This window comes from Triplophysa dalaica, chromosome 5 (assembly GCF_015846415.1).
Source record: "Triplophysa dalaica isolate WHDGS20190420 chromosome 5, ASM1584641v1, whole genome shotgun sequence".
NCBI lineage: Eukaryota > Metazoa > Chordata > Actinopteri > Cypriniformes > Nemacheilidae > Triplophysa > Triplophysa dalaica.
In genome coordinates, this window is record NC_079546.1 from 14,683,787 (window position 1) to 14,696,424 (window position 12,638).

Sequence of the window (12,638 nt, forward strand, 5' to 3'; positions counted from 1 at the left end):
CTTGTCTACGAAACCGTGCATTGAATGCTTAAAGGTTTGGTTACCTTGTCAATATATTGCTCTCTATGGCTTAAAGCACACTATGTTTCTGCTCGGTTTCGAACCGAGGACCTTTTGCGTGTAAAGCAAACGTGATAACCACTACACTTCAGAAACTCTGAATTTCACATAAATTTGCCAGTAACAAATTTTAAGGTGTTTCAGGGCAAGATTTTTCAGTTAAGGAATCTCAAACAATCATCTTAGTCTGGGACTAGTCTTAAGCCTTGTCTACGAAACCGTGCATTGAATGCTTAAAGGTTTGGTTACCTTGTCATTATATTCCACTCTATGGCTTAAAGCAGACTATGTTTCTGCTCGGTTTCGACTAGGGACCTTTCACGTCAGGAGAATGCGACAGTCACTAAAAGAACATAGTACGTGACATAATAGAGGCTGAATTTCGACAGTCTACAAAACCGTGCATTGAATGCTTAAAGGTTTGGTTACCTTGTCATTATATTCCACTCTATGGCTTAAAGCAGACTATGTTTCTGCTCGGTTTCGAACCGAAGACCTTTTGCGTGTGAAGCAAACGTGATAACCACTACACTACAGAAACGTGGACAATTCCTGCGTACGTCGTCAACCTGGCGCTGGTTTAAAACAGACCACGCAAGTATTGAATGACTTTGGCAAGAAACTTGCCAGTCACAAATTTGAAGGTATTCCAGGTCAAGTTTATTCAGGTAAGACATCTCGAACATTCATCTTAGTATGGGACTAGTCTTATGCCTTGTCTACGAAACCGTGCATTGAATGCTTAAAGGTTTGGTTACCTTGTCATTATATTCCAATCTATGGCTTAAAGCAGACTATGTTTCTGCTCGGTTTCGACTAGGGACTTTTCACGTCAGGAGAATGCGACAGTCACTAAAAGAACATAGTACGTGACATAATAGAGGCTGAATTTCGACAGTCTACAAAACCGTGCATTGAATGCTTAAAGGTTTGGTTACCTTATCGTTATATTCCACTCTATGGCTTAAAGCAGACTATGTTTCTGCTCGGTTTCGACTAGGGACCTTTCACGTCAGGAGAATGCGACAGTCACTAAAAGAACATAGCTTGTAACATAATAGAGGCTGAATTTCGGCAGTCTATAAAAACCGTGCATTGAATGCTTAAAGGTTTGGTTACCTTGTCGTTATATTCCACTCTATGGCTTAAAGCAGACTATGTTTCTGCTCGGTTTCGACTAGGGACCTTTCACGTCAGGAGAATGCGACAGTCACTAAAAGAACATAGCTTGTAACATAATAGAGGCTGAATTTCGGCAGTCTATAAAAACCGTGCATTGAATGCTTAAAGGTTTGGTTACCTTGTCATTATATTCCACTCTATGGCTTAAAACAGACTATGTTTCTGCTCGGTTTCGAACCGAGGACCTTTCGCGTGTGAGGCGAACGTGATAACCACTACACTACAGAAACTCTGAATTTGGCAAGAAACTTGCCAGACACAAATTTGAAGGTGTTCCAGGTGAAGTTTATTCAGGTGAGACATCTCGAACATTAATTTCAGTATGGGACTAGTCTTAAGCCTTGTCTACAAAACAGTGCATTGAATGCTTAAGGTTTGGTTACCTTGTCGTTATATTCCACTCTATGGCTTAAAGCAGACTATGTTTCTGCTCGGTTTCGACTAGGGACCTTTCACGTCAGGAGAATGCGACAGTCACTAAAAGAACATAGTACTTGACATAATAGAGGCTGAATTTCGACAGTCTACAAAACCGTGCATTGAATGCTTAAAGGTTTGGTTACCTTGTCATTATATTGCTCTCTATGGCTTAAAGCACACTATGTTACTGCTCGGTTTCGAACCGAGGACCTTTTGCGTGTGAAGCAAACGTGATAACCACTACACTACAGAAACGTGGACAATTCCTGCGTACGTCGTCAAACTGCCGCTGGTTTAAAACAGACCACCCAAGCATTGTCTGACTTTGGCAAGTAACTTGCCAGTCACAAATTTGAAGGTGCAATGCGTCAGGGGAATGCGACAGTCACTAAAAGAACATAGTACGTGACATAATAGAGGCTGAATTTCGACAGTCTACAAAACCGTGCATTGAATGCTTAAAGGTTTGGTTACCTTGTCATTATATTCCACTCTATGGCTTAAAACAGACTATGTTTCTGCTCGGTTTCGAAACGAGGACCTTTCGCGTGTTAGGCGAACGTGATAACCACTACACTACAGAAACGTGGACAATTCCTGCGTACGTCGTCAAACTGGCGCTGGTTTAATACAGACCACCCAAGCATTGTCTGACTTTGGCAAGAAACTTGCCAGTCACAAATTTGAAGGTGCAATGCGTCAGGGGAATGCGACAGTCACTAAAAGAACAACCTTAGTACGTGACATAATAGAGGCTGAATTTCGACAGTCTACAAAACCGTGCATTGAATGCTTAAAGGTTTGGTTACCTTGTCATTATATTCCACTCTATGGCTTAAAACAGACTATGTTTCTGCTCGGTTTTGAAACGAGGACCTTTCGCGTGTTAGGCGAACGTGATAACCACTACACTACAGAAACTCTGAATTTGGCATAAATTTGCCAGTCACAAATTTTAAGGTGTTTCAGGGCAAGATTTTTCAGTTAAGGAATCTCAAACAATCATCTTAGTCTGGGACTAGTCTTAAGCCTTGTCTACGAAACCGTGCATTGAATGCTTAAAGGTTTGGTTACCTTGTCATTATATTCCACTCGATGGCTTAAAGCAGACTATGTTTCTGCTCGGTTTCGAACCGAGGACCTCTCGCGTGTTAGGCGAACGTGATAACCACTACACTACAGAAACTCTGAATTTCGCATAAATTTGCCAGTAACAAATTTTAAGGTGTTTCAGGGCAAGGTTTTTCAGTTAAGGAATCTCAAACAATCATCTTAGTCTGGGACTAGTCTTAAGCCTTGTCTACGAAACCGTGCATTGAATGCTTAAAGGTTTGGTTACCTTGTCATTATATTCCACTCTATGGCTTAAAGCAGACTATGTTTCTGCTCGGTTTAGCCGAGGACCATTTGCGTGTAAAGCAAACGTGATAACCACTACACTACAGAAACGTGGACAATTCCTGCGTACGTCGTCAAACTGGCGCTGGTTTAAAACAGACCACGCAAGTATTGTCTGACTTTGGCAAGAAACTTGCCAGTCACAAATTTGAAGGTATTCCAGGTCAAGTTTATTCAGGTAAGACATCTCGAACATTCATTTTAGTATGGGACTAGTCTTAAGCCTTGTCTACGAAACCGTGCATTGAATGCTTAAAGGTTTGGTTACCTTGTCATTATATTCCACTCTATGGCTTAAAGCAGACTATGTTTCTGCTCGGTTTCGAACCGAGGACCTTTTGCGTGTAAAGCAAACGTGATAACCACTACAAAACAGAAACGTGGACAATTCCTGCGTACGTCGTCAACCTGGCGCTGGTTTAAAACAGACCACGCAACTATTGTCTGACTTTGGCAAGAAACTTGCCAGTCACAAATTTGAATGTATTCCAGGTCAAGTTTATTCAGGTAAGACATCTCGAACGTTCATCTTAGTCTGGGACTAGTCTTAAGCGTTGTCTACAAAACTGGGCATTGAATGCTTAAAGTTTTGTTTAGCTTGTAATTACGTTTAACCATATGACTTAAAGAAGGCGATTATTCTGCTCGGTTTCGACTAGGGACCTTTCACGTCAGGAGAATGCGACAGTCATTAAAAGAACATAGTACGTGACATAATAGAGGCTGAATTTGACAATCCCAAAAAGCTTTCAATCAGGCCGATACGCAGTGCAGCTACGTTTTACACCGATGGCATTTGCTCTGGTTGACGCCAAAACCTGAAAACTGTTTCTGCTCGGTCTCGAACCGAGGACCCTTCGCGTGTTAGGCGAACGTGATAACCAATACGCTACAGAAACTCTGAATTTCGTATAAATTTGCCAGTCACAAATTTTAAGGTGTTTCAGGGCAAGATTTTTCAGTTAAGAAATCTCAAACACTCATCTTAGTCTGGGACTAGTCTTAAGCCTTGTCTACGAAACCGTGCATTGAATGCTTAAAGGTTTGGTTACCTTGTCATTATATTCCACTCTATGGCATAAAGCAGACTATGTTTCTGCTCGGTTTCGAACCGAGGACCTTTTGCGTGTGAAGCAAACGTGATAACCACTACACTACAGAAACGTGGACAATTCCTGCGTACGTCGTCAACCTGGCGCTGGTTTAAAACAGACCACGCAAGTATTGAATGACTTTGGCAAGAAACTTGCCAGTCACAAATTTGAAGGTATTCCAGGTCAAGTTTATTCAGGTAAGACATCTCGAACATTCATCTTAGTATGGGACTAGTCTTATGCCTTGTCTACGAAACCGTGCATTGAATGCTTAAAGGTTTGGTTACCTTGTCATTATATTCCACTCTATGGCTTAAAGCAGACTATGTTTCTGCTCGGTTTCGACTAGGGACCTTTCACGTCAGGAGAATGCGACAGTCACTAAAAGAACATAGTACGTGACATAATAGAGGCTGAATTTCGACAGTCTACAAAACCGTGCATTGAATGCTTAAAGGTTTGGTTACCTTATCGTTATATTCCACTCTATGGCTTAAAGCAGACTATGTTTCTGCTCGGTTTCGACTAGGGACCTTTCACGTCAGGAGAATGCGACAGTCACTAAAAGAACATAGCTTGTAACATAATAGAGGCTGAATTTCGGCAGTCTATAAAAACCGTGCATTGAATGCTTAAAGGTTTGGTTACCTTGTCATTATATTCCACTCTATGGCATAAAGCACACTATGTTTCTGCTCGGTTTCGAACCGAGGACCTTTTGCGTGTAAAGCAAACGTGATAACCACTACACTTCAGAAACTCTGAATTTCGCATAAATTTGCCAGTAACAAATTTTAAGGTGTTTCAGGGCAAGATTTTTCAGTTAAGGAATCTCAAACAATCATCTTAGTCTGGGACTAGTCTTAAGCCTTGTCTACGAAACCGTGCATTGAATGCTTAAAGGTTTGGTTACCTTGTCATTATATTCCACTCTATGGCTTAAAGCAGACTATGTTTCTGCTCGGTTTCGACTAGGGACCTTTCACGTCAGGAGAATGCGACAGTCACTAAAAGAACATAGTACGTGACATAATAGAGGCTGAATTTCGACAGTCTACAAAACCGTGCATTGAATGCTTAAAGGTTTGGTTACCTTGTCATTATATTCCACTCTATGGCTTAAAGCAGACTATGTTTCTGCTCGGTTTTGAACCGAGGACCTTTTGCGTGTGAAGCAAACGTGATAACCACTACACTACAGAAACGTGGACAATTTCTGCGTACGTCGTCAACCTGGCGCTGGTTTAAAACAGACCACGCAAGTATTGAATGACTTTGGCAAGAAACTTGCCAGTCACAAATTTGAAGGTATTCCAGGTCAAGTTTATTCAGGTAAGACATCTCGAACATTCATCTTAGTATGGGACTAGTCTTATGCCTTGTCTACGAAACCGTGCATTGAATGCTTAAAGGTTTGGTTACCTTGTCATTATATTCCACTCTATGGCTTAAAGCAGACTATGTTTCTGCTCGGTTTCGACTAGGGACCTTTCACGTCAGGAGAATGCGACAGTCACTAAAAGAACATAGTACGTGACATAATAGAGGCTGAATTTCGACAGTCTACAAAACCGTGCATTGAATGCTTAAAGGTTTGGTTACCTTATCGTTATATTCCACTCTATGGCTTAAAGCAGACTATGTTTCCGCTCGGTTTCGACTAGGGACCTTTCACGTCAGGAGAATGCGACAGTCACTAAAAGAACATAGCTTGTAACATAATAGAGGCTGAATTTCGGCAGTCTATAAAAACCGTGCATTGAATGCTTAAAGGTTTGGTTACCTTGTTATTATATTCCACTCTATGGCTTAAAACAGACTATGTTTCTGCTCGGTTTCGAACCGAGGACCTTTCGCGTGTGAGGCGAACGTGATAACCACTACACTACAGAAACTCTGAATTTGGCAAGAAACTTGCCAGACACAAATTTGAAGGTGTTCCAGGTCAAGTTTATTCAGGTGAGACATCTCGAACATTCATTTCAGTATGGGACTAGTCTTAAGCCTTGTCTACAAAACAGTGCATTGAATGCTTAAGGTTTGGTTACCTTGTCGTTATATTCCACTCTATGGCTTAAAGCAGACTATGTTTCTGCTCGGTTTCGACTAGGGACCTTTCACGTCAGGAGAATGCGACAGTCACTAAAAGAACATAGTACTTGACATAATAGAGGCTGAATTTCGACAGTCTACAAAACCGTGCATTGAATGCTTAAAGGTTTGGTTACCTTGTCATTATATTGCTCTCTATGGCTTAAAGCACACTATGTTTCTGCTCGGTTTCGAACCGAGGACCTTTTGCGTGTGAAGCAAACGTGATAACCACTACACTACAGAAACTTGTACAATTCCTGCGTACGTCGTCAAACTGGCGCTGGTTTAAAACAGACCACGCAAGCATTGTCTGACTTTGGCAAGAAACTTGCCAGTCACAAATTTGAAGGTGCAATGCGTCAGGGGAATGCGACAGTCACTAAAAGAACATAGTACGTGACATAATAGAGGCTGAATTTCGACAGTCTACAAAACCGTGCATTGAATGCTTAAAGGTTTGGTTACCTTGTCATTATATTCCACTCTATGGCTTAAAGCAGACTCTGTTTCTGCTCGGTTTCGAACCGAGGACCTTTCGCGTGTTAGGCGAACGTGATAACCACTACACTACAGAAACTCTGAATTTCGCATAAATTTGCCAGTAACAAATTTTAAGGTGTTTCAGGGCAAGATTTTTCAGTTAAGAAATCTCAAACAATCATCTTAGTCTGGGACTAGTCTTAAGCCTTGTCTACGAAACCGTGCATTGAATGCTTAAAGGTTTGGTTACCTTGTCATTATATTCCACTCTATGGCTTAAAGCAGACTATGTTTCTGCTCGGTTTCGACTAGGGACCTTTCACGTCAGGAGAATGCGACAGTCACTAAAAGAACATAGTACGTGACATAATAGAGGCTGAATTTCGACAGTCTACAAAACCGTGCATTGAATGCTTAAAGGTTTGGTTACCTTGTCATTATATTCCACTCTATGGCTTAAAGCAGACTATGTTTCTGCTCGGTTTCGAACCGAGGACCTTTTGCGTGTGAAGCAAACGTGATAACCACTACACTACATAAACGTGGACAATTCCTGCGTACGTCGTCAACCTGGCGCTGGTTTAAAACAGACCACGCAAGTATTGAATGACTTTGGCAAGAAACTTGCCAGTCACAAATTTGAAGGTATTCCAGGTCAAGTTTATTCAGGTAAGACATCTCGAACATTCATCTTAGTATGGGACTAGTCTTATGCCTTGTCTACGAAACCGTGCATTGAATGCTTAAAGGTTTGGTTACCTTGTCATTATATTCCACTCTATGGCTTAAAGCAGACTATGTTTCTGCTCGGTTTCGACTAGGGACCTTTCACGTCAGGAGAATGCGACAGTCACTAAAAGAACATAGTACGTGACATAATAGAGGCTGAATTTCGACAGTCTACAAAACCGTGCATTGAATGCTTAAAGGTTTGGTTACCTTATCGTTATATTCCACTCTATGGCTTAAAGCAGACTATGTTTCTGCTCGGTTTCGACTAGGGACCTTTCACGTCAGGAGAATGCGACAGTCACTAAAAGAACATAGCTTGTAACATAATAGAGGCTGAATTTCGGCAGTCTATAAAAACCGTGCATTGAATGCTTAAAGATTTGGTTACCTTGTCATTATATTCCACTCTATGGCATAAAGCAGACTATGTTTCTGCTCGGTTTCGAACCGAGGACCTTTTGCGTGTAAAGCAAACGTGATAACCACTACACTTCAGAAACTCTGAATTTCGCATAAATTTGCCAGTAACAAATTTTAAGGTGTTTCAGGGCAAGATTTTTCAGTTAAGGAATCTCAAACAATCATCTTAGTCTGGGACTAGTCTTAAGCCTTGTCTACGAAACCGTGCATTGAATGCTTAAAGGTTTGGTTACCTTGTCATTATATTCCACTCTATGGCTTAAAGCAGACTATGTTTCTGCTCGGTTTCGAACCGAGGACCTCTCGCGTGTTAGGCGAACGTGATAACCACTACACTACAGAAACTCTTAATTTCGCATAAATTTGCCAGTAACAAATTTTAAGGTGTTTCAGGGCAAGGTTTTTCAGTTAAGGAATCTCAAACAATCATCTTAGTCTGGGACTAGTCTTAAGCCTTGTCTACGAAACCGTGCATTGAATGCTTAAAGGTTTGGTTACCTTGTCATTATATTCCACTCTATGGCTTAAAGCAGACTATGTTTCTGCTCGGTTTCGAACCGAGGACCATTTGCGTGTAAAGCAAACGTGATAACCACTACACTACAGAAACGTGGACAATTCCTGCGTACGTCGTCAAACTGGCGCTGGTTTAAAACAGACCACGCAAGTATTGTCTGACTTTGGCAAGAAACTTGCCAGTCACAAATTTGAAGGTATTCCAGGTCAAGTTTATTCAGGTAAGACATCTCGAACATTCATCTTAGTATGGGACTAGTCTTAAGCCTTGTCTACGAAACCGTGCATTGAATGCTTAAAGGTTTGGTTACCTTGTCATTATATTCCACTCTATGGCTTAAAGCAGACTATGTTTCTGCTCGGTTTCGAACCGAGGACCTTTTGCGTGTAAAGCAAACGTGATAACCACTACAAAACAGAAACGTGGACAATTCCTGCGTACGTCGTCAACCTGCCGCTGGTTTAAAACAGACCACGCAACTATTGTCTGACTTTGGCAAGAAACTTGCCAGTCACAAATTTGAATGTATTCCAGGTCAAGTTTATTCAGGTAAGACATCTCGAACGTTCATCTTAGTCTGGGACTAGTCTTAAGCGTTGTCTACAAAACTGGGCATTGCATGCTTAAAGTTTTGTTTAGCTTGTAATTACGTTTAACCATATGACTTAAAGAAGGCGATTATTCTGCTCGGTTTCGACTAGGGACCTTTCACGTCAGGAGAATGCGACAGTCATTAAAAGAACATAGTACGTGACATAATAGAGGCTGAATTTGACAATCCCAAAAAGCTTTCAATCAGGCCGATACGCAGTGCAGCTACGTTTTACACCGATGGCATTTGCTCTGGTTGACGCCAAAACCTGAAAACTGTTTCTGCTCGGTCTCGAACCGAGGACCCTTCGCGTGTTAGGCGAACGTGATAACCAATACGCTACAGAAACTCTGAATTTCGCATAAATTTGCCAGTCACAAATTTTAAGGTGTTTCAGGGCAAGATTTTTCAGTTAAGAAATCTCAAACACTCATCTTAGTCTGGGACTAGTCTTAAGCCTTGTCTACGAAACCGTGCATTGAATGCTTAAAGGTTTGGTTACCTTGTCATTATATTCCACTCTATGGCTTAAAGCAGACTATGTTTCTGCTCGGTTTCGAACCGAGGACCTTTTGCGTGTGAAGCAAACGTGATAACCACTACACTACAGAAACGTGGACAATTCCTGCGTACGTCGTCAAACTGGCGCTGGTTTAAAACAGACCACCCAAGCATTGTCTGACTTTGGCAAGAAACTTGCCAGTCACAAATTTGAAGGTGCAATGCGTCAGGGGAATGCGACAGTCACTAAAAGAACATAGTACGTGACATAATAGAGGCTGAATTTGACAATCCCAAAAAGCTTTCAATCAGGCCGATACGCATTGCAGCTACGTTTTACACTGATGGCATTTGCTCTGGTTGACGCCAAAACCTGAAAACTGTTTCTGCTCGGTCTCGAACCGAGGACCTATCGCGTGTTAGGCGAACGTGATAACCAATACACTACAGAAACTCTGAATTTCGCATAAATTTGCCAGTAACAAATTTTAAGGTGTTTCAGGGCAAGATTTTTCAGTTAAGGAATCTCAAACAATCATCTTAGTCTGGGACTAGTCTTAAGCCTTGTCTACGAAACCGTGCATTGAATGCTTAAAGGTTTGGTTACCTTGTCATTATATTGCTCTCTATGGCTTAAAGCACACTATGTTTCTGCTCGGTTTCGAACCGAGGACCTTTTGCGTGTGAAGCAAACGTGATAACCACTACACTACAGAAACGTGGACAATTCCTGCGTATGTCGTCAAACTGGCGCTGGTTTAAAACAGACCACCCAAGCATTGTCTGACTTTGGCAAGAAACTTGCCAGTCACAAATTTGAAGGTGCAATGCGTCAGGGGAATGCGACAGTCACTAAAAGAACATAGTACGTGACATAATAGAGGCTGAATTTCGACAGTCTACAAAACCGTGCATTGAATGCTTAAAGGTTTGGTTACCTTGTCATTATATTCCACTCTATGGCTTAAAGCAGACTATGTTTCTGCTCGGTTTCGAACCGAGGACCTTTTGCGTGTAAAGCAAACGTGATAACCACTACAAAACAGAAACGTGGACAATTCCTGCGTACGTCGTCAACCTGGCGCTGGTTTAAAACAGACCACGCAACTATTGTCTGACTTTGGCAAGAAACTTGCCAGTCACAAATTTGAAGGTATTCCAGGTCAAGTTTATTCAGGTAAGACATCTCGAACATTCATCTTAGTCTGGGACTAGTCTTAAGCCTTGTCTACAAAACTGGGCATTGAATGCTTAAAGTTTTGTTTAGCTCGTAATTACGTTTAACCATATGACTTAAAGAAGGCGATTATTCTGCTCGGTTTCGACTAGGGACCTTTCACGTCAGGAGAATGCGACAGTCATTAAAAGAACATAGTACGTGACATAATAGAGGCTGAATTTGACAATCCCAAAAAGCTTTCAATCAGGCCGATACGCAGTGCAGCTATGTTTTACACCGATGGCATTTGCTCTGGTTGATGCCAAAACCTGAAAACTGTTTCTGCTCGGTCTCGAACCGAGGACCCTTCGCGTGTTAGGCGAACGTGATAACCAATACGCTATAGAAACTCTGAATTTCGCATAAATTTGCCAGTCACAAATTTTAAGGTGTTTCGGGGCAAGATTTTTCAGTTAAGGAATCTCAAACAATCATCTTAGTCTGGGACTAGTCTTAAGCCTTGTCTACGAAACCGTGCATTGAATGCTTAAAGGTTTGGTTACCTTGTCATTATATTCCACTCTTTGGCTTAAAGTAGACTATGTTTCTGCTCGGTTTCGACTAGGGACCTTTCACGTCAGGAGAATGCGACAGTCACTAAAAGAACATAGTACGTGACATAATAGAGGCTGAATTTCGACAGTCTACAAAACCGTGCATTGAATGCTTAATGGTTTGGTTACCTTGTCATTATATTCCACTCTATGGCTTAAAACAGACTATGTTTCTGCTCGGTTTCGACTAGGGACCTTTGACGTCAGGAGAATGCGACAGTCACTAAAAGAACATAGCTTGTAACATAATAGAGGCTGAATTTCGGCAGTCTATAAAAACCGTGCATTGAATGCTTAAAGGTTTGGTTACCTTGTCATTATATTCCACTCTATGGCATAAAGCAGACTATGTTTCTGCTCGGTTTCGAACCGAGGACCTTTTGCGTGTAAAGCAAACGTGATAACCACTACACTTCAGAAACTCTGAATTTCGCATAAATTTGCCAGTAACAAATTTTAAGGTGTTTCAGGGCAAGATTTTTCAGTTAAGGAATCTCAAACAATCATCTTAGTCTGGGACTAGTCTTAAGCCTTGTCTACGAAACCGTGCATTGAATGCTTAAAGGTTTGGTTACCTTGTCATTATATTCCACTCTATGGCTTAAAGCAGACTATGTTTCTGCTCGGTTTCGAACCGAGGACCTCTCGCGTGTTAGGCGAACGTGATAACCACTACACTACAGAAACTCTTAATTTCGCATAAATTTGCCAGTAACAAATTTTAAGGTGTTTCAGGGCAAGGTTTTTCAGATAAGGAATCTCAAACAATCATCTTAGTCTGGGACTAGTCTTAAGCCTTGTCTACGAAACCGTGCATTGAATGCTTAAAGGTTTGGTTACCTTGTCATTATATTCCACTCTATGGCTTAAAGCAGACTATGTTTCTGCTCGGTTTCGAACCGAGGACCATTTGCGTGTAAAGCAAACGTGATAACCACTACACTACAGAAACGTGGGCAATTCCTGCGTACGTCGTCAAACTGGCGCTGGTTTAAAACAGACCACGCAAGTATTGTCTGACTTTGGCAAGAAACTTGCCAGTCACAAATTTGAAGGTATTCCAGGTCAAGTTTATTCAGGTAAGACATCTCGAACATTCATCTTAGTATGGGACTAGTCTTAAGCCTTGTCTACGAAACCGTGCATTGAATGCTTAAAGGTTTGGTTACCTTGTCATTATATTCCACTCTATGGCTTAAAGCAGACTATGTTTCTGCTCGGTTTCGAACCGAGGACCTTTTGCGTGTAAAGCAAACGTGATAACCACTACAAAACAGAAACGTGGACAATTCCTGCGTACGTCGTCAACCTGGCGCTGGTTTAAAACAGACCACGCAACTATTGTCTGACTTTGGCAAGAAACTTGCCAGTCACA

At 41.5% G+C, this 12,638-nt stretch overlaps 7 non-coding genes across 7 annotated transcripts; all 7 read right to left on the minus strand.

Annotated features, from left to right (window-relative positions):
* Positions 1–1,399: 1,399 nt before the first annotated feature.
* On the minus strand, positions 1,400–1,472 carry trnav-cac (transfer RNA valine (anticodon CAC)). The gene has a single exon. It is a non-coding gene; the product is annotated as a tRNA-Val (tRNA).
* A 2,679-nt stretch (positions 1,473–4,151) lies between these two features.
* Positions 4,152–4,224, minus strand: trnav-cac (transfer RNA valine (anticodon CAC)). The gene has a single exon. It is a non-coding gene; the product is annotated as a tRNA-Val (tRNA).
* Positions 4,225–5,976: 1,752 nt separating this feature from the next.
* On the minus strand, positions 5,977–6,049 carry trnav-cac (transfer RNA valine (anticodon CAC)). The gene has a single exon. It is a non-coding gene; the product is annotated as a tRNA-Val (tRNA).
* A 372-nt stretch (positions 6,050–6,421) lies between these two features.
* trnav-cac (transfer RNA valine (anticodon CAC)) lies at positions 6,422–6,494 on the minus strand. The gene has a single exon. It is a non-coding gene; the product is annotated as a tRNA-Val (tRNA).
* Positions 6,495–6,752: 258 nt separating this feature from the next.
* Positions 6,753–6,825, minus strand: trnav-aac (transfer RNA valine (anticodon AAC)). The gene has a single exon. It is a non-coding gene; the product is annotated as a tRNA-Val (tRNA).
* Positions 6,826–9,530: 2,705 nt separating this feature from the next.
* trnav-cac (transfer RNA valine (anticodon CAC)) lies at positions 9,531–9,603 on the minus strand. The gene has a single exon. It is a non-coding gene; the product is annotated as a tRNA-Val (tRNA).
* Positions 9,604–10,136: 533 nt separating this feature from the next.
* Positions 10,137–10,209, minus strand: trnav-cac (transfer RNA valine (anticodon CAC)). The gene has a single exon. It is a non-coding gene; the product is annotated as a tRNA-Val (tRNA).
* Positions 10,210–12,638: the final 2,429 nt, after the last annotated feature.